Source organism: Rhinatrema bivittatum, chromosome 2 (assembly GCF_901001135.1).
Source record: "Rhinatrema bivittatum chromosome 2, aRhiBiv1.1, whole genome shotgun sequence".
Taxonomy (NCBI): Eukaryota; Metazoa; Chordata; class Amphibia; order Gymnophiona; family Rhinatrematidae; genus Rhinatrema; species Rhinatrema bivittatum.
The window spans coordinates 645,954,409-645,980,954 of NC_042616.1; the positions used below are offsets into that span (position 1 = coordinate 645,954,409).

A 26,546-nucleotide genomic window follows, 5' to 3' on the forward strand; every position below is an offset into this window, starting at 1 on the left:
ATGTCAGGGGTAAGGCAGAGCCTTCAGTGGCGGGAAAAGGCCTTCATAAGCACGGCTCATGTGCGCACGCGCCTAGGAAGACGGCGTCCAGGAAGGGTTTCTCGGTGGCGTCCCCCCCCCCCCCGTGGGGACACCGCAAAACAGGCCGCAGGCTCTTGGAGACGGAACGGGACCAAGGAGGTAAGGGCCGGGTCATGACTGTCGCGACCGGCACCGTAACATCTAGATCAAGATTGAAATGCTGAACTTCAAAAGCTGATATGTTTTCAGCTTGGACTGGAAAGTAGAAAGAAATGAGGCAATTTGAACTTCTAAAGGGATCTTGTTCCAAAGATCTGAACCCATATGTGCAAAAGTTAACTTATTGTGAGAGAAAAGGAATGCAGGATGTGAAAGATTGGTAATGGAAAAGAAGAGAGGAAAGGTCACTTATCCAGGTAATGTTGGTAGTAAAAGCACCATTAATTGTGTGTGAACCCCTACCATCTATGGGAGGGGGCCACACAAATAACTCTACCTCTCAGCTGTGTGATTTATAATGAACATATGTAACATGCCCACACAACTAAAGGGATGAGGAGGAGAGGCTGGAGCAGAAAATAAAAACAGCATTAAATAAAATAAAACACCCAAGTACTTCAAACAAAAATCAGTGCATGCACAATTATATTACACATCAGGATATAGGAAACAAGGCACATGGCATTATAGTAAAAGAAAAAATTATTTGCATTTGAAAATTAAGAAAATCAGTTCCTTTTGTAAGTTAATAAAGACCCAATATCTCAGTTCAGTTCAAGAAAAAAAAAATCCAAATTTGCAGCAAAATTCTGGCCAGAGTATTAGTATATGTTCTATTTATTTATTTATTTGTTTGTTTGTTTATTTATTTTTATAGGGTAGCTTCATACTGGTTTACATCACATGTACAAGCGAAAACAGGTAAAATATACATAAGAAAAAAATAATAAAATAAACATTAATTGTAAATAGAATATCAAATCTAATCTAAACTAGCATAAACAATACCAAAATATTGAATCCAATCTAAAATAGCATAAAATAATACATCATAAAACATAATAGATATTATTAAAACAAAATATAACTAGTCTAAAAAAAATACTTTCTTCGATACTGAACTCTTCATGTAAATGCTTGCAAGAATAGCCACATTTTCAATTTATTTTTAAAAGTCTGCGAATTCACTTCTAGCCTTAATTCTGGTGGTAGTGCATTCCATAACCTTGATCCTGCTAGGGATAGTGCTCTCTCTCTTACTGAATTTAAATGTGCCAATTTGGGGGACGGGATTGTTAATATTCCCTTACCTGCAGAATGCAGATTTCACTGTGGAGCATGACAATGTAAAGCAGCATTAAACTATTCAATTTTTCATTAAATATCGTCTTATGAATTAAAACTAATGTCTTAAACTTTATCCTAAAAGTAATCGGCAACCAATGCAATTCTTTTAAAATTGGAGTTATGTGCTCATATTTTCTGGTGTTTGTTAAAAGTCGCGCAGCAGCATTCTGAAGTAGTTGAAGTGGGCAGATGGTAGATGCAGGAAGGCCCAGTAACAGGGCGTTGCAGTAGTCTATTTTAGAGATGACTGCTTGGAAAACAATTCTAAAATCATTGGCATGAAGGAGAGGTTTCAATTTCTTTAAAATATGAAGCTTGAAAAAGCCATCTTTAATTAGGGTGTTGATAAAATTCTTCCAAGATACTTCACTATCTAAAATTATTTCTAAGTCTCTCTTACTTCATTTACAATGGTATATTTGGGCTTTAAGGTATTAATTTCAAGGTTAGTGTTGTCATTCAATGTATTACAGATCAATAGAACCTCTGTTTTTGATTGATTTAAGCTCATATGAGTTAAAAGTCGTTATATGGATACAAGATAAATTTCTCATAATTTAAGAGTGTTTTTAATAGTATCCTTAATAGGAAGTAAGATTTGGATGTAATCTGTGTAGATATAATGCGTAATTCCTAAGCCAGCTAATAACTTGCACAGTGGCAACATATAGATGTTGAAAAGTATGGCGGATAGGGAGGAACCCTGAGGTACTCCATTGATATGCTCAATTTGGTCGGATTCAAAGACCCCAATTTTGACTTTAAATGATCGTTTTTTTAAGTATGATTTAAACCATTGGAGAGTGATGTTTGATAACCTTATTTCAACAAGCCTATTTATTAAAATCTCATGGTTTATCGTGTCAAAGGCTACAGAGATATCCAGCTTTATTAAAAGATAAGATTGGCCGTTATCTAGTCCTCTTAAAATAGTATCGATAAGAGAGACGAGTAAGGTCTCTGTATTAAAAAATTTACGGAATCCAAATTGTGCGGAATATAAAATATTATTGGTGTCTAAGTGTTCTGTAAGTTGTTGGTTAACAACTTTTTCTATCAGTTTGGCTATAAAAGGTAGGTTAGAGATGGGTCTAAAATTACTCGGGTCTGTTATATCTAGTTTGGGTTTTTTTAATATTGGTTTAGCAGAACATTTCAATATATCGGGAAAGAGTCCTTGGTCTAAGGAAGTATTGATAATACCCGCTAGGGAACTGGCAATGATATTAGGTATTGATTTTAGTATTTTTGTCAGAATAGCATTGAGTGGATGGACTGCATGGTTCATTTTGTTAACTAATGTCTCAATTTCAGATGCTGATACATTTTCAAAATGTGTCCAAGATAATTCAGGATTGATAGGCAAAGTGATCTGTTGTATGTTAGTGTGAGAAATATTGTTAACTAATATAGAGATCTTGTCACTGAAGAAATATGCAAATTCATTGCATTTTTGTTGTAAGTAAGTTATCCTGGGGAAAAGAAGGTGGATTTGTCTTAGTAAGTTCTGATATATAAGCAAAGAGTTTAGGGTTAAATTGATAATCAGGTATTTTTTGGATCAAAAATCGTGTTTAGTGGAGTAGAGCTGCCGCGAAGCAGGAAGATGATGGCGGCCTCCAAGCCGCATAAAGAGGAGCTCCGGTGTGGCATCTTGGCTGCGGAAGAGGATGTGGACAGCGGCGGCCTCCTGGAGAAGAGCTTCAGGACGGCCTCCAGGCCACTGAAGAAGAAAGCTGGCAGCGGCCTAGCTGCGAAGAGATGAAGGAGGCGGTACCCAGGTCTCAGGAAGCAACGTGGTTGACGGCGGCCTCCAGGCCATGAAGAGGAGCAACTTTGGCGGTAGCCTCCTGGCTGTGAAGAGGGATAGCGGCAGCGTCCAGGCCACAGAGGGATGGTGCTGGTGGTAGCATCAGGCTGCTGGAGGCCTGGTCGATGGCGGCAATGGCGGCGGCCTCCAGGCCGCGAGGAGAAAGCCCAAAAGTCAGCGACGGCAGTGGCAGTGGCCTCCAAGCCGCAATGGATGGCATCAGGATGTCAGCGGAGAGGTAAGGGATTGCTTGTGGGCCTATCCCACAAGCAGGATTGTAATACAGACAATATCTGCAAATCACTTTTTTCCCTCACTACAAAATAAACAGCTGACTCAATTCTAAGTCATTTTCTTCAAATAATAACTGCAAGAAAACTACCTGAAATTTTTTTTCTTTGTTGTCAGAAGCCAACAAACTTAAAGTTGGAATTAAGGCTTCTCATCATGGTTACATCTCTCTCTCTTCCTTTTTTATATCTCTGACTCTCTAAACATAAGACAGCCCGCTTTTATCCCTAATTAAAAAGGCTCATTAGTATTCAGTTCCTTTCCACTCATTAGCGCCAGGCAGGTATCACCCACCCTAGCTCTGATACAAAAGCCTACAATTTTTTAGTTCAAATATAAATTTCTGTTTCATAGGCTGAATGAGAGAGGTTAATTATACTAAATTTTGGTATCTCCCTTTTACAGTTATTTCTACTTGGTGTCAGTGTAATCTAGCAAATAATACAGCATAGGCTGTCAGCCAAAGGTGCCCTCCCCTTTGCTGGGAAGACAGGAGATAAACATCATCAGTAAGTGTGAAAGAGCATGCTATTGACTTTCAAAGAAAATTCAGACATTTGCATTTCTTTGGTACCAACAAAAAGACCTTAAAGGGTTATTTATATGTCACCATTTGTCTTTTGAACTCAGTTTTGCTAGACTGTAATTTAATTTACTTTAGCCAGACATAGAAAAGATTGAACAATTTTAATAAGCCACTGTCTGGATTTCCAGTTGTCCATGCTAACTATGAGGGCAATCTTCAAAGATATTTCCCTGGTTAAAATAGTTTGGATGACAATAGCTTCCCTCTGGCTGGATAAAACTACTTATTGGTCTTCTATAGGGTGGATACGTTTATCCAAATTAAAAGGACATTCTCAGAGGCATGTTTAGGCGCCGAGTTGAAAATAGTGTGCATACATGGCACTTTCACAAGTACGTGCACTATTTTACCCCTCTCAGCTGACCCACAAAAAAAAAAATTTCAGTTGCTTTAAGCACATATACTAATTTTCAAAGAAAAAGTACCCATGTTCTTTCTGCTTGAAAATTAGCATAAAGTATGTTCATTAAAAGTGGCCATACTTTAAAAGTATGTGGGCTATTTGAAAACTGTTCCCTAGATAAATAACCCAAACAGGGAAGCAGTGCCACCCACTTGTCAAATTTAAGTAAGAAATGCCCACGAGGTAAATTTTCAAATGCTTTTATGTGAGTCAAATTAGAGTAACCCACCTGCCATATCCGGGTAAGTGATTATTTAGCCACTTGAAGGTACTTTCATAATGCGTGTACTTTTGGCCAGAGGAAAAAAGTGTTCATGGGGGGCCGTTTCAGAGATGTGTTTGAAAACTATGTATGGGCATTCATTTTACAAAATGTACACATGTATTGGGTATATTGCTAATGTGCGTTCTTTATGTCAGCATTTTATAGCCTGTGTGGGGTACAGGCATACTTTTAGCTCCATTAATGACTTGACATTCAAGCACAGTGAACACAGATAGCTTGAGTTTGAAAATCAGCTTGCTCTATGCAGGTTTAAAGAACACGTGTACCTTTGCTGTTAGGGACCCTAAAGAAAATATACTCTACACTGATCTTCTTCCCTTCTAATGGAGCAATCCAGTCTTGCTCAAGTTTCATGAAATTAGATAAATATGTCTAAGAGATTTTTTGAGGATTCTATTTCAGTACGGTCAAAAAAATGCATGTCTCATATGTTTCTAATTTGTACGACATCTCTCTTTCTGCATTATGATGTCGGTATTCATAGGGCACCCACACAAAGAATTGGAGAGATGTCTAAAGATATTGCAGATACACTAGGCGCAAACAGAGAAAGAAACTTGGTAGATAAGCCATAAATGCAGAAGCATTCTAGTGCTGCGCAGAAAGTAGCCCACTGAAGAAAGAGAGAGCATTGCAAAAGGAGTCCTAGAGATACTGTCACGTTAAGAAATAGGATTTGGGAAATTATTGTCCTAGGAAATGGTAATTTAAAACCAATCAAGTGATCCCAGAGTAAGATATAGTAGTTGGAGGATACGGGTAGTGCCGGGAATTATTCCTAGCAGGGAATTATTATAAGTTTCAGGGGAATGGGAGAGGGCCTGGGTGGGGGTGGGGGTGGGGGTAGCCAGTCTACTACTTATTTGCAATGGGTGGGTGCAAGTAGGGTCTGAGGTGGGATCGCAATTTCTTTTTAATGAGAATGGGAAAATGGAGGTTGGGGAAGTGGCTTGGCCCACGAAACTTGAAATTTTTTTTGAAATCAGTGGAGTGGGGGAAGCAAGGCCCAATAAGGCAATGGATGCCATTTCATGGGGGGAGGGAGAAAAGTGGGTCACAGACCCCCTTCATATCTTTTTTTTTTTTTTCAAAGTACTACTTACCTGGATACCTTTTATAGATACTCAAACATAGTCAGTTTGTTTTTAAAGCTATTATCCAGCTACATGTAGCCACATAACTTTATGCTATCAGTGGGACATTTATCCCGCTGAATTTATGGAACTGAATATTGGCCTCCTTGTTGCTGGATGACAAGTTCTGATGTAGAAAGGTGTGTACACAGAAAGATAATTAGGTGGTATGACTCATCCACTAGAAATTGTATAAATTTTATCCACTGTACCAAAAAAGCACTGGAATCATGTACCTTAGAGAACTGTAGAGAATGAAGATGTTGAGATCACCTGTAACATTCCCATTCCAACACATAAAAAGCTAGATGCAAGAATATTGAATTGTGATACAGGAGAAAATCACAAGGGCACTACTGTTGATAGAAGTGTCAATACCAAACAAGTATTCTGTGGATCAAATGGAGATAGAGAAGATCCTCAAGTATCAATTGATGCAATCAGAGACCAAGAAAATGGGGCAGAAAGATGAAGAAATTGTTCCATTATATTGAGTACAACTGGTCTGATTAGTTACAACACACCTAGACACATTGCCTGTGCATATAACACCTTATGAACACTGGAAGGAAGCTTTCTTTGGCACAATGCAAGCATTAAGAAGGGTATTAGCTGTGAATTTTAGAGAATCGGATCGTATTTAACATACCCTGACTTACAAGGGATATTCATTCCTGTCTAGTTAGGCACAAACTCAGTCCGCACCGGAAGGGGAAGAGTCGGGGCGGCATTGAGGTGGACTCCGCGATGACTTCGCTGATTGGGCAGTAGCGTGCCCAATAGCACCACCTTTTATGATGGTGCTATTGGGTGCAAAAGCCGGCATCAATTGCATCGCGGAGGTGCGATTGCTGCCGGCTTTTGCAGGCCCGTCCCCGGCTTCGCCCTCCCACCCCCCCGTTACCGCTGGATTCTCCAAGGTCTGCGACCTTAGAAAATCCAGGCCCTCGTTTGTTAGCAGCTAGGAAGAGCATGCATCAAGTTAGGTCGAGAGTACATTGTACAAATCTCATCCTTTTATACCTTTTATCGCTAGAAATCTTCACTGATGTCTATTGTGCTGTTCATACCTCTGACTGTGCCCCCCAAAACCTAGCCCACCACCAAAACCTCACCCCGAGTTCAAAATGGCCCTTCTTACAGTGGTATAAAAAGTTGAGTAATATGTGTGCCTCCCCAGAGTCTCTCTCTCTCTCTCTCTTTCTCCCTCCTCCCCCTCCCCCCCCGAAACAGATTTGAGGAGATTTAGTGCAAATCCTGTTTTGGCCATAATGCACAGCATAGCGCCAGGAAAAAAGGTGTAGTTAAATCCCGCAATAGCATGCGTTATGCTATTGCATGTAACATTAAGCACCCCCTCATTTTCATCTACTTTTCCCCACCTGAGTAAATTTTTAAAATTTGCATATGCATCTCGCAATGCGTTATTTATTGCATGCGATAAGGCCCTAATGCGATTTGAAAAATTACCTCCAAAGTGTCCTTGCTGTGTGTTCCTATAATATGCAAAAATGACTGTACAGCAATTGCCCCTTTGTGACAGAGTATATATCCATAAAAGAAGAGAGTAACTAAACAGCAAGAGAATAAGGGTGAAGCTTGTTCTGCCGTGTGCCCAAGCAAAAGAATGAAAAAGTTAAGAGGGGAAATCTCATTGCAGAAAACAGAAAGTACCTTGGGAAGGAGTTTAGACTGAGAAGTCCTGAACTCCCAAAACCTGACTCACTCAAGTAGTTCAAATGCAGTGGGATTTCAGAAGCAGAACAGGAGGTCAGCAAGCGAGAAGTGCAGCGGAACCATCTTCCACAGAGCCAGAAGGATGCAGATTAGGGATGTGAATCGTTTTTTTGACGATTTAAATATCGTCCGATATATTTTAAATCGTCAAAAATCGTTAGGGCCACAAGACAATACCAATTCCCCCGATTTATCGTTAAAAAATCGTAAATCGGGGGAAGGGGGAGGGCAGGAAAACCGGCACACTAAAACCCACCCCCGACCCTTTAAATTAAATCCCCCCCCAAATGCTTTAAATTACCTGGGGATCCAGCGGTGGTCCAGAACGGCGGCGGTCCGGAACGGCCCCCTCAATTGAATCCTTTTGTCTTCAGCCGGCGCCATTTTGCAAAAATGGCTGCCGCAAAATGGCGGCGGCCATAGACAAAAACGATTCGACGCAGGAGGTCGTTCCGGACCCCCGCTGGACTTTTGGCAAGTCTTGTGGGGGTCAGGAGGCCCCCCCAAGCTGGCCAAAAGTTTCTGGGAGTCCAGCGGGGTTCAGGAATCGATTTCTTGCCGCGAATCGTTTTCCGTACGCCTATTAGTATAAATTTTATTGGCTGAGCTGACTGACCTAAAATGTTGTTTGTAATTTTGATTGGCTAACGGTTAGTCGTAGCATTGTAATTGCAGCATGACAATAATACAGGCATAATATTTTACATTTTCTAAGATTCCATCAAGGTGTTTCTTGGTAAAAGTCACTCCGCAAAAACAAGATAGCTGGTTTAATATGAGTCACTGATCATGAATCTCAGATCAAATGTATCTAGATTTCCAGCTAGTATAATTTTTCCCTCTCAGCCACTGCTCTAAGCTTTCTTCTTTCAGCTCAAGACAATAGATAGTAGAATGTGTGCCACACTGCCCACATCTGTTTTATGATCTATGTAATATTCATTGTAGTAATTAGTGTTTGTAATTAGAATGCTGAATTTTTGATATGACTAATTTATTTCTTGATTATAATGCTATAATTTGTTTGTACACATCCTGGGGCTTGGATGCATGACTTAAAAACTATAAATAAATGAATGCATCATACAACAGATCCGCCACATTTCCAAACGTTTTCAGAAATTCATTTTTCCAACCGCATATATTGTAGGTCCTTAAATAATCAGCTCATTTTCAGATAGAACCTGAACTTTTAAAAACCCGACTGAAATAATTAAGACAGAAAGGACAACAAGAAAAGCCCGTGCAACAGAGGGTTGGTAACTTTTCAACAGGTGCGTGGGCGCACATGTGCACGCATTTGCCTGCTTATGCCCAGGGACGCAGCAATTTTATAACATTTGTGCTGATGTGTGCATGTTACAAAATATTCTGAGCGCATGTAGATATACGTGCAATTTTTTTAAAATTTTCATTTACATTTTTTTTAATTTTAATTTTGTACGTGCAATTTTAAGAGGGCATACGCCTATGTGTGCAAATGCCACATCTACTATGTAAGTGGGGGGATTTTAAAAGCCACACGCACCAATACCATTGGCCATTTTCCAAGTTTGTTCTCAGTTCACCCAGTTAAGGGATAGGACTTCCAAACCCCCCAGTTTTAATTGCCTCACTTCCCCCCTGTTAACGCTGACCCTTAAAACCCTGCTGTCATGCCTGGATTTTTTATTTTATTACTTACATGCCATCCATAGAAGTAAAGTTACATGTCAGAGGACTCCAGCATGCATCGGATCACTGAAATATTTTCGCACTTCTTTCAAGTCAAAATCCCCGAACGCCCATGCCCCACCCCTTTTTTGCTAAAAAAAATGTTTGTGTGTGCAGCAAGGGATACTTGCGTTCCCATGCTGCGTTTCAGATCTGCTCAGCATGCGCCAGCCCAACATATTCGTATATCTCGCGTTGGTCTTTTAAAATTCACCTTTTAGATTTTGCAAAATTTTTCATAATAGCTATAGAATTTGTTTTCAACAGGAACTGGTTATAAATACAGCAGTAAGGGATAACTGGGCTCATACTTCAGATTTACAATTTCACGCACCAGAAGCTTGAAGTCACCCATTCTTCAGGCCTTGCAACACATCTGAGGCATGGAATGCTAGGACAATGCTGCATGCTATCTCTATTTGGTTCTTACCGCTCCATGGAACTGTTATGCCACAGTATAATAAGCTCAATGTGCTTTGTAAACCAATGGATTGTACATAGTTTATAGTTTGATTGATTTAAATTCTTCATAGTTATACTCTTCCGATATGATTCCAATTTGCCCCATGTATCTGTTATGCTTCATATAAGCGCAACATTCTTTGTAAACCAATACGATGCTTGTATCTGTTATGCTTCACTCTATAAGTGCTGTATTCTTGTAACTTATATCTTCCATTCTAGAAGCGCTGTACTCTTTGTAAACCGATACGATGTGCGAACGGCAATCGGTATATAAAAGCCTTTAAATAAATAAATGTTCTGGCTCGGCTTCAGTGTTATACTGATAGAAAATCCTTTTACAGCACACAACATCATGCTTTAGGTAGGCTTAAGTTACAAGTGCTATCGGTAAAGTCCAAAAAATTCCTCCTGATACCTTGTGATATTAGTTTAGGGTGAAGAACTGAATACTTCTCTTGTGGGGAAAACACTATCACTAATTAACATTTCAGATGGAAGTGGGCATTAAATCAAACATAATTCTGTGTGTGGCAGCGAACCAGCAACATCATGCTTTTTTTTTCCGTGGCATAACGGAGCACTTTCATGATTTCTTCAGAATCCTATCACCCATTCTTTATTCTCTTACTATCAAAAGCAATGACATTTGAGAACCAGCAGTTTACAACAGCTTGAGTTTGTTTTACTCATTGATTTTTCCCTTTTGCTCTGGTAAAGATTTATTTCAAAAACAGATAAAAGAGAAGTGATATATATTTTTTTTTTCATTTCTGACCTTTACCTAGCTTTAATACACTCAAAGGTTTTAACCTTTACTTAAAATGACATGCACTTATCTGAAGGGCTGTGGTATATAATGTCCCTGTCAATATTTGCATTGGGTAAACTTTTAGCACATGTCCACATGCAAGGTTATTCTAAATGCAGCCATTACCTGTATTTGAGATATCGTCAAAGGGTATCGGAATAGGATCCAAGTGACACCTTCACAGCATGGTGGAATGGTAAGAGACCCTTCATACACCCAATAATCACGCAGAAGAGGATCTAAACATCAAAACCATTGTTACTCAAATGGAATTATTTTCATTGGTGCTGAGGTACACATTCACTTCAGAATAGCAACCCTAAAGTTTAAACTAGAGGTCAATAATGTTATCTCAATCTGTAGGCTGTGGAGGTATCCTCCCTAATGAAATCTGCCTCTGGAGAAGGGAGAGAAGAGGACCGATGGGATCCTGACTCTGCCCAACAAGTCATCATGACTCATTCACAATACTAACATCACTGGAAACATTTGCACATCCATCCAGCACACTGATCTGATCGAAATATCAGTGCAGCCAACCTTTGAGTTCAAGGAGCCGGAATTATTGACCAGTCATGAAGCGATGCATCAGGTTGAATGTGTTCATGTGCCACCAAAGTGGCATCTATTCAAAAATTGCCGACCCCTGGTCTAAGCAATGTTTAAACCTAAAAAATTTTTATTATACAACCAGGCATTGGTTAGCCATTAGGGAATACATGCTTTTTATTTTTATTCTGTGATCTATTATATGTAATTATGTTATATACTGCTTTTTAAACTTCTTAGGGCCGGATTTTCTAAACTACCGTGGCTTCCTGAATCCTGGCGCTAACGGGGGGCGGGCCGCGAAAGTCGGCAGCGATCACACCACCGCGGTATCATCGCTGCCGGCTTTCGTACCCAATAGCGCCATCGTAAAAGGAGGTGCTATTGGGCGCGCTACTGGCAGCAATGAGGGGTCCTACTTTATCGCCACTAGCGAAATCATCGCGGAGTCCGCCCCGACACCGCCCCGTCTCCCCCCCTTCCGGTGCAGACTCCACCCTGACTCTGCCCTGATTTAGCTATCGCACATGAAAAGTCCCTTTTCTCGTGCGATTCCATTAGAAAATGACCCCCTTAGGGAGGTGTGTTCTAGAAATACAGCAATAAACAAATAAAATGACTAATAAAAAAAAACCGAAAACAAAGTTATATATTTTGAAACGGTCAAGCTAAAAATTAACAAAACATTTTTTTTTAATTATGAATTTCAAACTAAATACAATACCTTGTATGGTAACATAAGGTATGCAATATTGAATACAAGTAATATCATGATAGTTAAAAGAAAATGAAATAGATCAAGCATCCTCATATAGTAACAGGAAAATAAGGGAGACAAGGGAAAATTAAGAGAATATTAACACCATGAAATTAAGAAAAAGGCAGAGTCAGAAGATATACACCAGTATACTTTATAAAGCCAGACTATAAGAAAGGCTATTGAAGATGTGAATCTATGAACAACCGAAGTTGGAATGGTTTTAAAAAAATATAATTATGTCTAATAGAACATTTACATGGGTATCGTAAAACAAATTGACCCCCTTAGGCAACACCTCAGAGCGCATAGAAAGAAATGTTTTACAACAAACTGGCCGATACAGTAAGGACGCATAAGAAACAGTGTGGCAGTGCCGGGCGCACCCTTGTTTGCCGCGCGCACATCTTGGTTAAAAAGCCGCTCGATTCAGTATTCAAATTAGACGCAAATCCAAGCAGCGTCCAAAGCATGTCATTGAAAGCAGTAGGCGTTCGCAATCCATTTTACTGTAGAGAGCGGTGTGCAGCGCCTATACAGTATCCAGGGTGCGCTGGTACCTGTCATTTCAAATGTCATTCCACCAGGTAAGTGGATGGTTCTTTTCTACAGACCCTGCTGCCTTGAGCACCCGGCCGGACGTCCAAGCCGCGACCTTGGACGTCCGGCTGGGCGCTCAAGGCAGCATGGCCTCCGATTATTGATGCCCGGATACAGGTGTGAAGGTCCATGAACAGATGCCAAGGTCACGGCTTCTGTTCATGGACTTCCCTCCTGTAGGCCCCGCTGCCTTCAGTGCCCGGCCAGACATCCAAGCCGGCGACCTTGGACATCCGGCCGGGCGCTCAAGGCAGCGCGGCCTCCGATCATGGATGCCCAGATACAGGCGGGAAGGTCTATGAACGGATGCCGCGACCTTGGATGTCCGAGGTCGCGGCTTCCATTCATGGACGTTCCTGTCTCTTTCCAAATGTCCATGACTGAAATGTCTGTAGAGATTCCGTATAGGCGTCCATAGAGGCGTCCAGTCTCCGCTGGACCCGGAGCCTCAGGACACTTGAGGCTCCGGGTCCATCTCTCCGGCGCCGTAGAGGCGTCCATGTCTCCGCTGGACCCGGAGCCTCAGGATGCCTAGTGGACGCCCATCTCTCCGGCATCCATAAAGGCGTCCATGTCCGGAGCTTCAGAGATGCCCAGAGATGGATGGATGGTTACAGTTCAAACCGAAACATATCATATACTTCTTCCGGTCTTGCTGCTGGGTTCTCCGGTCGGATGGGTTTCTCCTTGCTGCTGGGCTCCCCTGTTCGCCTCTCCAATCTGCCGAGCATTTCAAGCATTTCTCATTCGAGCATTTCTCATTCTGCTTCTCAACCAAATGAAAATAGCGCCAGAGCAATAATATACATGTTGTCCATGGCGCTGTCCGGTACGAAGCTGACTGAACACCACACTAATGCCAGGGTCAGGGTAGGCGGTAAATATGCCGGTAAAGACACGGCAAATAAGCTGGTTAAAAAGGCGATAATTTGGATGCACGTTACTGTATCGGAGCTAAATCGATCATTAACATATCATATACATGTGGCGGGCAGAGATGGATACGCGTCCATTTCGGCAAGTGGTAAGGACGCGTAAAACTGGATACTGAATCGCGGGTTAGCCTTACGCATCCAAAATGTGCGTCCATAGCAGGTTAAAAAACAGGGTAACCGCGGCTGCGCTTTACTGTATCGGCCCGAAAAGTTGGGTAGCTCTAGTGAAATCAGGATATATCCATAGTTTTTTGACCATTACAAAAAAAAAAAGCATAGAAACATTATTTCAATCACACGAAAAAGCAAACAACACAAAGTTCCTTGTTGCAAAATATCTATTGACAGAATTTTCAAGGAGATTTCTAAGGACCAAAGGAGTACCCACAGCCAAATTATCACCGGGAACTTCTTCAGATTGAGGCAAGTAATATGCCTTAGTTATTACAAGCATCACAGAATTATGAATTTTTAAAATTTGAGAAATATAGTTCCTAAACAAATCTGCAGGAGAAATCAATTTAATAACAGGAAAATTTAGAATTCTCAAATAAGAGACCGCAAAGCATTTTCAATATTCTCAAAATTCCTAGTATATAACAAATCAAACTTAACCACATTTTGCTGAGCTTTTTCAAGGTAACAAAAACGAGTATCCAATGCCAAAAGCTTGATTCCTGGGATGAAACTGAATTATTATTAAGTAAAACTCAGCTTTTGGTATCTAAAATAACCTTAGTTAGTGAAGAAATGGAGGTTTCCAAAGTCACTAAGGCATTCCATAGGACTTCTAAGGTAATCACAGATGGTTTACTTAGTCCAAGCTTGTCAACCAGGATATTCATCACATCACCTCCATTCTGAAACACACCTTCACTCAGACCATTAGGAGGGCCAATGTTAGGGCTGAAGGCGAAGAAATTATTGCTCCGATAGCCCCTGAACCAGGGGCATTCTTTTCAGCAATATACAAGGTCACCATTGTGGGAGAAAAAATAGAGCTTCCAGAATCCTCCGCAACCGCCCATGACAAAGTCGGAACTCCCCGACTCACTTCCAAGGGAGCTGACAATAAGACCGATGGCAGAGGCATTCCATGGTGAGGGTGAGATGGTGAGGGCCAGTGATCCCGGGCTGAGAGAGATCCTCTTCTGCCAGCAGGGGAGACTTCCACTCACCATTGTCCTCTGCAATGGCCATTGCTATGGGAGGTAATGCTGGCAATCGTGGCGAAGAACCCCTCAATCCGGGGTTGGAGCTAGTCCAACGAGAGAGAGCTGGTAATATTCTCCCTCAATTTGGATTTCCTCTTGGTGTGAGGATTTAGAAAAGAGATAATCCAAAAAAAGAGGAAAATGGAGAGAGAGGCTCTGAGCACCACTCCTCAGTGGACGGCTGTCTTGTCCACTATAACCAAACTAAACTTAGGAATTTGTGTCATAAAATACAAACAGTTTTAAAATCAGGATCATTAGGGTATATCTTGTTTGGTGAGTGTAATAGACTGGGTACTGGTACAGCAGACCTTTCAACTCCTCCTGCTCCTCCATTTGATTCTTAGCAGCACAGCTCCTTCCTTCCAGAATGTTTCATCTGGCCTTGTTAGGTTTGTGGGTTCGTGGACCCTTGGCCGAGGTGGAGGTTTCATGCTACCTGAGGGATAGGACCCCACAGGTCCCATCATCGGGAGGCGAGGTCAGCTGCAGCAGAGACACAACTATGGTTCAGTAGAGAAGGAGACGTCCTGTGTCACTGCCATATGATCGCAGGTGCCTGCACTGGTTATACTGCGAGGAAAACGGATAGAGAGGCACAGTTCAGAAGAGTCGCAGTACTTGGCAGGTCTGAGATACGATGTACCAGAGAAGGAACCTCCAAGGCAGAGGTACGCTGGGCAGGCCCCAAGGAGCGGGGAGTGTGGAGACAGAATCTCTGAGGAACAATGTAGATGGTAGCGACTGCTTCTGAGGGGTGGGAAGCGTAGCAAACAGAATCTCTGGTTAATGACGAACGTTAGGGCGCCACCGAGGAGAGGGAAGCGCAGAATCAAGGTCTCTGATGTAGTGACGTACACTGCCTGCGGAGCGGGGAGGAAGGAAGCGTAGAGTGAAGCTACTGGTGTAGTGACGTAGAGGACTGCCCCGAGGAGCGGGGAAGTGTAGAGTTCAAGTCTTTGGTGAAGTGACGGAAGAGGCTGCCCTGAGGAGCGGAGAAGTAGAAGTGTAGAGTCAAAGTTCTCCGGTGTGGTTAAGTAGAGGCCTGCCTCAAGGAGCGGGGAAAGCATAGAGACGGGATCTCTGATAGGCAATGCTGGTGCTACCCGAGGAGCGGGGAAGCCTGGAGACCAGGTCTCCGGAAAGAAGCACCAGCAGGCCCCTGAGGAGCGTGTACTTAGCCAGAGTCCAGATCAGAGAGTGGAGATCCAAGGCAGGAACTGTGGGTACGGAGAGGACAGGAACAAGCACCAGAGAGGTCAGGGAACTCGTTGCCAAGTCAGTTTGTGTAGGCCAAAGAAGGTGCTTAAATATCACAAGGTAATGATGTCATCAGTCTGGGACAGCCCAGGAGTTCCAGCCATTGGCCCTTTAAGTAGAGAATAGATGGCGCGGAGTCGGAGCATGGGTTGGCGGCATCCTAGCCACCATGTGGAAGCAGGGAGGACCGGAAACAGCATGGCGACAGTGGCTGGCCAGAGCCGTGAGTTCACCTGGAGTGGAGGGCCAGGAATGGCAGGATGTGAGTTGGGTCGGCCGCGGCCACCTGCGGCCACAGTAATAACAGGCCTCAGTAGGGATAGACAACGATCTTCATCTGTGCAATAGGGCCATACTTTTTAAAGTTTTATGATTTTGTATGTTTCTAAGAGGTGCTTATACTGCAAACCAGAGACAGCACTAGTGATTTAGTGCTTCTGTCAGTGATAATAGCACAGTTGAATCAATCCATCATGCATTGTTGCTGTCAGGCAGGGAACTGCTGGTCTTGGAGGAGGTTCTTGAGAGGCTGGAATGGTCCCTGATATGTTATGCCTCGCAGGGCTGCAGCAGGCAGTTGGATCCATAAAACAAGATGGTCTATCTTGCCTGGGATCCCAGAGCTGCTTGCCTGGAACTAATCAGCTTTCAAAATAACCACCAAACTTTAGTTAAGTTTCTTGGGCATAGTGTCCCTGAAGTGCTCCAAGCCAGCCACTTGGCCAATCATAGCTCCCATTACCTCAGCACAGTCTTCTGATCAATATCCACTTCTACCTCAGCAAAAAGCTGCAATGTCTTCCAGAAAAGCAATATGCTATGCTGGGTGAGCCCAAACTAGGGTCACTCCGTAGGGAGAAAAGCAAGGTCTCCAAGTGAGGGAAACACTGCCCAAAATGTGATAACATGTTGCAAACCGTGAAATTAAGTTCCTTCTGCCCTTCTCATAGAATTCTATCCTTTGTTTTGGAGAGTCTCTAATCCAAGGCACAAGTCCCTCTATGCATTCTGCATCCTCCTCCAGAGGTCACATGGTTAATATACCCTGGGAGACCATCATAAGATGAAATTCTCAGGTCAATGACGACTAGGTCCGCTCTTTCCCCTAATGACTTTCAGGGTACGTTCTCCTGACTTCCCCAGCTCTCTGGTAGACCTGGAGGAATCTGGATCAAACGATAAAGGTAAAATGGTTATGAGTCATCTCCTCACAAAAAAAGTGACTTGGACTTAGGGAGGTAATTTTGTAACTATGGTGGCAGAGCTAAATTCTGCATGTAACTTGTGTGCATAAGTTTTCTTTGAAAATGCTCAAGTATTTGGCCCAGTATTCATATAGATTAACTTGCATAAAGTTACACCTTCTTTTAGAAGAGTGTAGCTTATTTGGGTTAATTTATGTGCATGCCTTTGAGGGTAATTTTATAACAGTCTGAAGACTTGTGCCCCAATTTTCAAGGCATGTGCATAAATCTGCTTTGAAAATGTGTGGGTTGTCCCAGTGTAAACATGTAAATGCCAAAAGTTACACCTGCTCAGGAAATATATTTGGTGCAGGTATATTTAGGCATACACTTTTTCAAAAATTGCAAGCTAATGCATTCACTGCCCCAACTCCCCTCGTCCCAGAATGCCTCTTGTTAGTGAGGATAAAGGTAGTGCAAACTGGGATTTTGTGAGTAATATTATATGGACAAATTTGCTCCTTCTGCTGGCCTTTATATTTGTCTCAAGCATGCCTGAATTCTGTCACAGTACTGGTTTCCATTTCCTCTGATTATAGGTCATTCCAGGCATCTACCAACCTCTTAGTAAAGAAGTTTCGCTCATGTTTCCTCTGCCACTCCTTGTGACCTTGGGCAAGTCACTTCACGCTCCATTGCTTCGGGTACAAATTTACGGGGTAGGTCATCAAAATGCGTACGGGCTTTAACGCGAGTTAAATGAGGTCTAACACATGTTGCGCATGCAATAAATAGCACAACACAAGCTAGCATGCACATTTTAATCTTAGTATGCAAGTGGGAGGAGTTAATGCAAATTAAGGCATCCTACCACATTCCATGATAGTTTAATACGTGGGATTTAATGTCAGAAATAAATACAACTTTTTTTTTTTTTTGCGTTACAAGGGAAAAAAGGTTTTATCACAGGTCCACAGCCATTATCTCAGATTGCGGCTAATAGTGCAGTTTTTATCGCACACAATAAAATGAGGCCTTCTATCAGACACACCTATCATGCCCTACTGGGGCAATAAAAATACATTTTCTTACCTGGCTTGTCCTCTTAAATCTATTGGGGTAGATTTTAAAAAATATGCGTGGGTGTACATGTGCACATACTACCCGGTGCGCATACATGTACACCAGATTTTATAGCATACGGGCGCATGTTATAAAATCAGGGTTGGTGCGCGCAAGGGGGTGCACAATTGTGCACCCTGAGCGCGCCGATGCCTGCGGGTTTCCCCAGTTCCCTTCCCCCTAAACTAACCTTCTCACCCCTTCCCCTAACCTTTCCCCCACCCAGCCCTACTCTAACCCCCCCAAATTGTTATTCTACCTTTTGTGCGTGCCGGCAGCCTGACGTAACACGATCCTCCGAAACAGCGGCAAATGGCTGCTGCCTCTGCCCCACCCCGGACCGCCCCTTTTGTAAAGCCCCATGACTTAGATGCATCCCGGGGCTTTATGTGCGTCGCTGGGCCTTTATAAAATAGGCCCAGTGCGCGTAATCCCCCCTACACGCGTAAATCCTTTGAAAATCCAGCCCACTTTATGGCAAGTTTATTTGATGGGGGATACTGGATGCTTCAGGATGCTCTCCACAGACAACAACAGCCTGCCTTGCCTTATCCTTCCAGCTTGCCTCATCCTTCCAGCCTTGCCTCATCCTGTCAGCCTTGTCTCATCCTTCCAGCCTTGTGCCATTCTTCCAACTTGTCCGGCTTTACCCTTGCCCTTCTCAACCCCTTGCCTGGACATGGACTATTCTGGATTGCCACCCACTGCTGACCCATAGCCTGAACTCTGACTACCCAAGATTGCTCCTTGCCATTGACCCCATGCCTAGACATTGACCTTGTTACTTGCTATCTGCCTCTGACCCTTGCCTGGCCCTGGACTATCACTTACCCATTCTCTGTGAGACTCTCGGCTAAGTCCTGCTAGCCCCCGGAATCCAAGGGCTCAACCTGCAGGGAAAGGGGCTGGTAAAGATGAAGCCCTAGACCAGTCTCCCACAAGAGAACCTCCACCAGCTGTGGTGAGGGCCTACGGGGCTTGGCTGCATCAACCTCGCCACAGCAGCAAGGGTCCACTTTGCTTACAATACCTTTGCTTATGCAATCAAGCATACTATTATCTTTCCCACTTGCTTTACTGCACAGAATGGCTGCCTTAAAGTCATCTCAGATGATATTCCTAGATCTTTTTTTGTTTGTCATTTCCTGTACTTGTCCTTCTAACATGGATTTTTGCATCTCAAATTCATGATTTAACACTTTTTAGCAATGAAGCTCATTTTTGAAACCCTGGACCATTCCTCCAGTTTTTACAAGCCCTCTTTCATTTTCTTTCACCCTTTCAGCATATCTCTTTTACAGATGCTTGTATCATTTGATTCTTAATATATTAGTGGTTTTCTTTGATTTTTTTTTTATCTTTAAGATGGTTTTTTCATGGCAGCAGTTTGTTTAGTTACAATGGCCTTAGTTTGCTTCTCTTTTTTTTTTTTTTTAAATACTTTGTTGACAAAGTTTTGTTGTGCATTGTTCCAAGCTTTGTCACAGATCTTAATTTGAGTTTTCAGGTTAACCAAAAATTTGTCTTGCCTATGTTTTGTTCATGGTCTTTTTTCCTAGGGACGCAAAGTTCTACTTTCTGAATCTTCAGAGAGCATACTTCTTTAACTCTCTGTTTTGTTTTTTTCTAAAAATCTCTGTAACTTTTTGTCTAGGTTGGGGCTGAAAACAAAACATTACCAATCTACAGAACACCTATTGCCTTCAAGCTTCATTGCAGTGCATTTTACTAGAAAAACAACATCTTCTGTGAAAAACATTCACACCTGAGTTGAGAAGATATGCAATGCATCTACCTAGAGTTCTGTACACAGTTCCATAAAGTACCACAGGACAGACACATAGACCTTTGTAGATGTAGCCTTCGGCAGATGAGGTTTGCTAAGCCCAGTAAGGTACTGCTAAGATATATCCCAATGGTATTGACAGCTTGAGGTGCATTAACTGAAGAGAAATTTTTTTACCTATCAATTTTCTTTCTATTAACTCCGAAAAAACAGTCAGAACAGAACTCGCTCTACAGCCCCCCTCCCCCTCATGGAATTGTTGTATGCTGTCTGGTTGTGATTCTTTAGAAGCCATTCCCTCCTTTTTTTAAAATATACTCTAAAGGTAGACTGAGTGAATCCTCCATTAATGAGTTCCAACAACAACACAGCTGATCTATGGAAGAGGCATAGATGAAGGAGGAATTATCCATAACATATCAGGCTTGGTAGTGTGTCCGTCAGTGCTCGCGCATGTTCTCCAGCCCGCCGATAGATGGCGCTATCATATATCGGGCTTGGGGCGCAGGCGGCTCACTGGATGCCTTGGAAGCTCAAACCCGCCGCAACACCAGGTAAAAGAGGTACTCCTGGGGGAATTCTGCAGCAGCTATCGCGGGACAGGCTGAAAATAGCTGAGGAGACCCTGGCATTGCCGCGAACGAAGCGCATCCCGTGGCACACGCTCCATTCGCGGCAAAGATGAAGGCCTGGTGCAACCGTTCGTGGCGAAGATGAAGGCCCCCGTGTGCCACATCGGAACGCGCTCCGTTCGCGGCATGCCAGGGTCTCTGCTGCTATTTTCTGTTTAAGGCGAAAATGGAAGGCCCCCTTGTGCTGTGAATGGCGGCACCGGGCCTTCATCTTCGCTGCGAACGGCACGGGTCCCGTGGCATGCTGGTGAGAGAGAATGTGTGGTCAGGGAGGGAAGGGTGGGAGAGAGCAAGAGGGTGTGAGAGAGAGCATGGGGGGGATGCCGGTGAGAGAGAATGTGTGTGTGAGAGGGGGGGTAACAGAGAGCATGGTTGGTAAGAGGGGGGTGGGGAGGGTGTGACAGAGAGCATGGGAGGGTAAGAGAGGGTGGGTGAGGGGATGCTTGAATGTGGGTTTCATAGAAAGGGAACCCTATATGAGGAGAATGGGATGCCAGTGAGAGAGAACGTGTGTACGAGAGAGGAGGATGGGTATGGGGGAGTGCGAGAGACAGCTTGGTTGGTAAGAGGGGGGAGTGCGGGGGATGCTTGAGTGTGGGTTTTCAGAGAGAGAGCTATATGAGGGGATGTGGTGTGGAAGGGACACTCTTACAGTGAATTTCTAGGGAATTCTGCTCAAAATATTTAAAATTCTGCAACTTTAAGTAATAACTTTTTTCTTTAATAATTTAAACTGTAATTACTTAAAGACTGTCATGTCAATTGTGTTATTTTGACCAATATAAAGTTTGCATAATTTTGCATAATTTTCAGTTTTTTTGCGAAGAATTCTCAGTTTTTGTGTGCAGAATTTTAAATTTTTTTTCCGCAGAATTCCCCCAAGAGTAAAGAGGAACGCGAAGCTAACGCCGATAGCCCTGGCTTTAGCAAATGTGACTCCACGTCCCTTGCCCTGGGTGAAAACAATTTCATTTTCCTTTTCAGATAACGCTTCCATACAAGAGCATATGTGCCAATAAAAAGGCTCGCTGCCCGAGCGTAGAACAGGTACAGTTGCTAGTATAATTTATTTACCTTTGTCTCTTTCTCACTTGCCTTTTTGCCTTTGTGCAAGTTTAGAGAAGCACTCATTATAGCTAATGGATAATTGAGAGACTAATATGGTACCTCTCTACTCCCATTATACCTTTAGAAATAGAGAGCAACAATGAAAATACATGGAAAAAAAGGTACAGAATGGGGTGGGAATGATTCGAAAGGGTTGGCTTTCAAATCCAGTGTTATTGTTAGTGGAACACTAAAAGCAAAACAGTTATCAAATATAGTTAATACTTCTTTTTGCCTGCATACCGGTCCCATTCCAAAGGACTGAAAAGCACTCATAATCATCAGGATGACCTCCCAAAAATGAGTTCCTTCAAGGAAACCTCAAATCCATCTGCCTTCCAAATGATCATTCTCCATTCATGAGATCAGCAGTGAAAACATGCATGACAGTATGATGTTTTCATGTATAGTATGCAATGCGAGGAATAATACCTACCTGGTAATAAAGTGTTGGGATTAAACAAGGTATCATCTTGGACTTCCCCTGGAAAAAAAAATACAAAGGCTGTCTCATATCTAAAGTCTAATCTAAAGTGTGTTTTGGCAAAAAGCATTCACTATTTTATTTTTAAACACTATCAGTGTACTAGGCCTTGGAGTTTTCTCAAGGGTAAGCACATTTGAAGTCACCAATGAATTAACATGACATTTGTCCTTGTCGTTTTAAGCCTCTATTTACTCTTCTTGCGAAAAAGGTCAAAATACTGTAGCTCAATTCTTAGATGGTATCTATTGTTCTGTTTTGAGGTTATGTGTTAGCATTCATTATTTTTCTCCATTCAGCAGCTTGTTCACCTTTATGGTTATCACTTTTTCTGTAACGTAATGCTCTCAAATAATATCCATGCTATTTATCTAAGTACAGAATTAGTTTACTGGGTCATGATGTTAAGTTTCCTAACACATCAGAATCCATTATAACAAAGAAAAGCATCCATATCCTTATACAATGAATGCCAACAAGGAAATATAAGGATGATCAATTTATAAACAAAATGCCACCTCACACGACATATAAATCAAAGCATTCAAACATCACTCACAAATCTACCATCTAGTAAACTCAATATTCCCAAGGATGACACCATAGAAATATGCTATTCATTGCCCAACAAAAGAGTATGTGCAGATACCCCATTCATCAACCTGAACACTGCACAATATGAACAACTCTACTCTCTTATCAACCAGGTGAGAGCTGAAGTTACCAGAAGAAAATGGAATGATGGAACCAAGGGTGAAATCTCCAGACTTCAAAGTGTGTTCTGCTCTACCAAGAATAATAAAAGTTCCACAGGAAGATAGTGCCCCCCCCCCCCCCAGTCGCAGACTGTGAACTGGATAGAGTAATGCTTGGGACCCTCTTCCCCCCCCCCCCCCCCCCCCCCCCGTCCAGATTTCAGGGAACTGATTGGACATGTTTCAGAAGGTGAAAGTTAAACTGATTACATAGATACTGTCAAGAAGGAAAATGCAAGGGAAAACAGGAATGGAGTGGGAAAAGAATAAAATTATTCTTACTTCCCTACAGAATTAGTCAAGGAATTTTAAGGAGAATGGGGTGGAAGTAGTGGGTCTGGGACCAGTTCAAGGGTAAGGAAACCTCCACCCCCAACCTTATTCATTTTATTTATTTGCCAAATTTATATAGCACCCTACTAAAGGCAAAAACAATGGTACATAATCAAATTGGTTTTACATGATTCTGTTTTATTTATGGATGGATGTTTATGTATTTATTAAGGGAAAGATTGTTGTCCTATTGGACCTTATTGTCAGCATTTGACACAATTGATCAGATGGACATTCTTAGATTGGTTACAATCCTTTTTGGAACAAAAATCACTGTGAACCGGAAGATGAAGTAGGCCAGATTGACAAACTAAAGAGTAGCAAATCATCTGGACCGGACGGTATGCATTCTAGGGTACTGAAGGAGTGCCCCCTAGTCTTCTATATCTGAAAGAGTAAATAACCGATTCACATCTACCCGTTCTAGGCCTCTCATGATTTTAAACACCTATATCAATCCCTCCTCAGTCGTCTCTTCTCCAAGCTGAAAAGTCCTAACCTCTTTAGTCTTTCTCATAGGGGAGCTGTTCCATCCTTTATCATTTTGGTCGCCCTTCTCTGTAGCTTCTCCATTGCAACTATATCTTTTTTGAGATGCGGCGACCAGAATTGTACACAGTATTCAAGGTGCGATACAGAGGCATTATGACATTTTCCGTTTTATTAAACCATTCCCTTCCTAATAATTCCTAGCATTCTGTTGCCACACACTGAGCTGACGATTTCAAAGTATTATCCACTATGATGCCTAGATCTTTTTCCTGGGTGGTAGCTCCTAATATGGAATCTAACATCGTGTAAGTACAGCAAGGGTTATTTTTCCCTATATGCAACAACTTGCACTTGTCCACATTAAATTTCATTTGCCATTTGGATGCCCAATCTTCCAGTCTTGCAAGGTCCTCCTGTAATGGATCACAATCCGCTTGTGATTTAACTAGTCTGAATAATTTTGTATCATGCACAAATTTGATAACCTCACTCATCGTATTCCTTTCCAGATCATTTATAAATATATTTAAAGCAGCCAGTCCAAGCAGCCAGTCCAAGTACAGATCCCTGAGGCACTCCACTGTTACCCTTTTCCACTGTTCAGCTTGGAGAAGAGATGGCTGAGGGGGGATATAATAGAGGTCTTTAAGATCATGAGGGGTCTTGAACGAGTAGATGTGTATCGTTTATTTATCACTTTTGAATAATAGAAGGACTAGGGGGAAGTCCATGAATTTAGCAAGTAGCACATTTAAGACATTTAAGACTAATCATAGAAAATTATTTTTCACTCAATGCACAATTAAGCTCTGGAATTTGTTGCCAGAGGATGTGGTTAGTGCAGTTAGTGCAGTTAAGGTTCAAAAAAAGGTTTGGATAAGTGCTTGGAGGAGAAGTCCATTCATGGCTATTAATCAAGTTTACTTAGGGAATAGCCACTGCTATTAATTGCATCAGTAGCATGGGATCTTCTTGGTGTTTGGGTACTTGCCAGGTTCTTGTGGCTTGGTTTGGCCTCTGTTGGAAACAGGATGCCGGGCTTGGGACCCTTGATCTGACCCAGCATGGCAAATTTCTTATGTTCTTATGATTCTTAGAGTAGAAGGTTGTGCACACCTCTTATCCTGATAATCCATGACAATCTCAGGTTGTCTGGAGTCTAAAGTTCCCAGGTATAGAAAGCAGGGGATTTCTTTTTAGACTTAGTTTTAATTATTGGATGTTATTTGATGTGTCTGCTGTTTTGAAATATTTTACTGATGTTTGGAAAATTTTAAGACTAGAGGGTGGCCAATGTAACCCCAATATTTAAATAGGGCTCCAGGAAATGGATAGGAAACCATTCAGAGCAGTTTTTAATTCTGTAAGAGTAGAAGATTCCAAGGGCCCAGCAGTTGTGACAGTGCACAACACTTCTCCATGGTGCGCACTCATAATTTTACTGAAAGACCAATCACAGCTGGAGTCTGGCTCAGGCATCCATTCTCAACAAGCACATTGATAAAGGTAATGGTGACAAGGGACAGCTTCTCTTTTGCTAACGTATCAGGCACATTTTTCTGTTTGAGGGCCCATTTCACATGAGGATTCATGAGGATGGCAGACATTTTGGAGTCCTAGATGAGTGCCAATACTCTGCTGAGCTCCTTCTCCACCTGTTCCAGCTTCATCTGCTTTGAGGCTGCAGAGTAGAGGGCAGTATCATAGTGACCCTCCAGTCCATATATCTGTATTGGAGGCTTAACTAGCTGTGACACTAGCCTGATCACACTGGTACTGAAGTAGCGCACTTTCTGCCTGAGCCCGATCAATGCCGCCATTTTCTCCTCAGGCCGTCGTACTAGGTCAAAAAGAAGCCACATTCCAGGAACTGTGCAAGGGTGATCCAGGAAACTATAGACCAGTGAGCCTGACTTTAGTCCTGGAAAAATAGAGGAAACTATTCTAAAGATCAAAATCACAGAGCTTATAAAAAGACATGATTTAATGGAACAAAGCCAGCAAGGCTGGCTTCACAAATCTGCTTCATTTTTTTGAAGGGGTTAATATACATATGGATAAAGGTGAACCGATAGATGTAGTGCATTTGGATTTTCAAAAGATGTTTGACAAAGTCTCTCATGAGAAGCTTCTAAAAAAACTAAAAAGTTATGGGATAGGAGGCAAAGTCCTTTTGTGGATTATAAACTGGTTTAAAGACAGAAAACAGAGAGCAGGATTAAATGGTCAATTTTCTCAGTGGAAAAGGGTAAACAGTGGAGTGCCTCAGGGATCTGGACTACAACCAGTGCTTTTCAATATATTTATAAATGATCTGGAAAGGAATACGACGAGAGAGGTAATCAAATTTGCAAATGATACAAAATTATTCATAGTTAAATCACAAGTGGATTGTGAAAAATTGCAGGAGGACCTTGCGAAACTGGAATCCTAGGCATCCAAATGGCAGATGAAATAATGTGGACAAGTGCAAAGTGTTGCAATATAGGGAAAAATAACCCATTTTGTAGTTACACGATGTTAGCTCCCATATTAGGAGTTACCACCCAATAAAAAGATCTATGCATCATAGTAGATAATACACTGAAATTGTCGGCTCAGTGTGCTGCAGCAGTCAAAAAAGCAAACAGAATGTTAGGAATTATTAGGAAGGGACTGGTTAATAAAATGGAAAATGTCATAATGCTTCTGTTTCGCTCCATGATGAGACCGCACCTTGAATACTGTGTACAATTC

At 42.1% G+C, this 26,546-nt stretch overlaps 1 long non-coding RNA gene and 1 pseudogene across 1 annotated transcript in view; both read right to left on the reverse strand.

Moving 5' to 3' along the window:
* LOC115085386 overlaps window positions 1-22,207 on the reverse strand; it is a 99,625-nt gene extending 77,418 nt beyond the window's left edge. The window contains exons 1-2 of the long non-coding RNA XR_003854819.1: window positions 22,183-22,207; window positions 10,727-10,839 (exon numbers count right to left, since the gene is read on the reverse strand). This is a non-coding gene — a long non-coding RNA (uncharacterized LOC115085386). The remainder of the gene's footprint in view (window positions 1-10,726; window positions 10,840-22,182) is intronic.
* Window positions 22,208-25,118: 2,911 nt separating this feature from the next.
* LOC115083388 lies at window positions 25,119-25,654 on the reverse strand (annotated as a pseudogene).
* Between the last annotated feature and the right edge of the window lie 892 nt (window positions 25,655-26,546).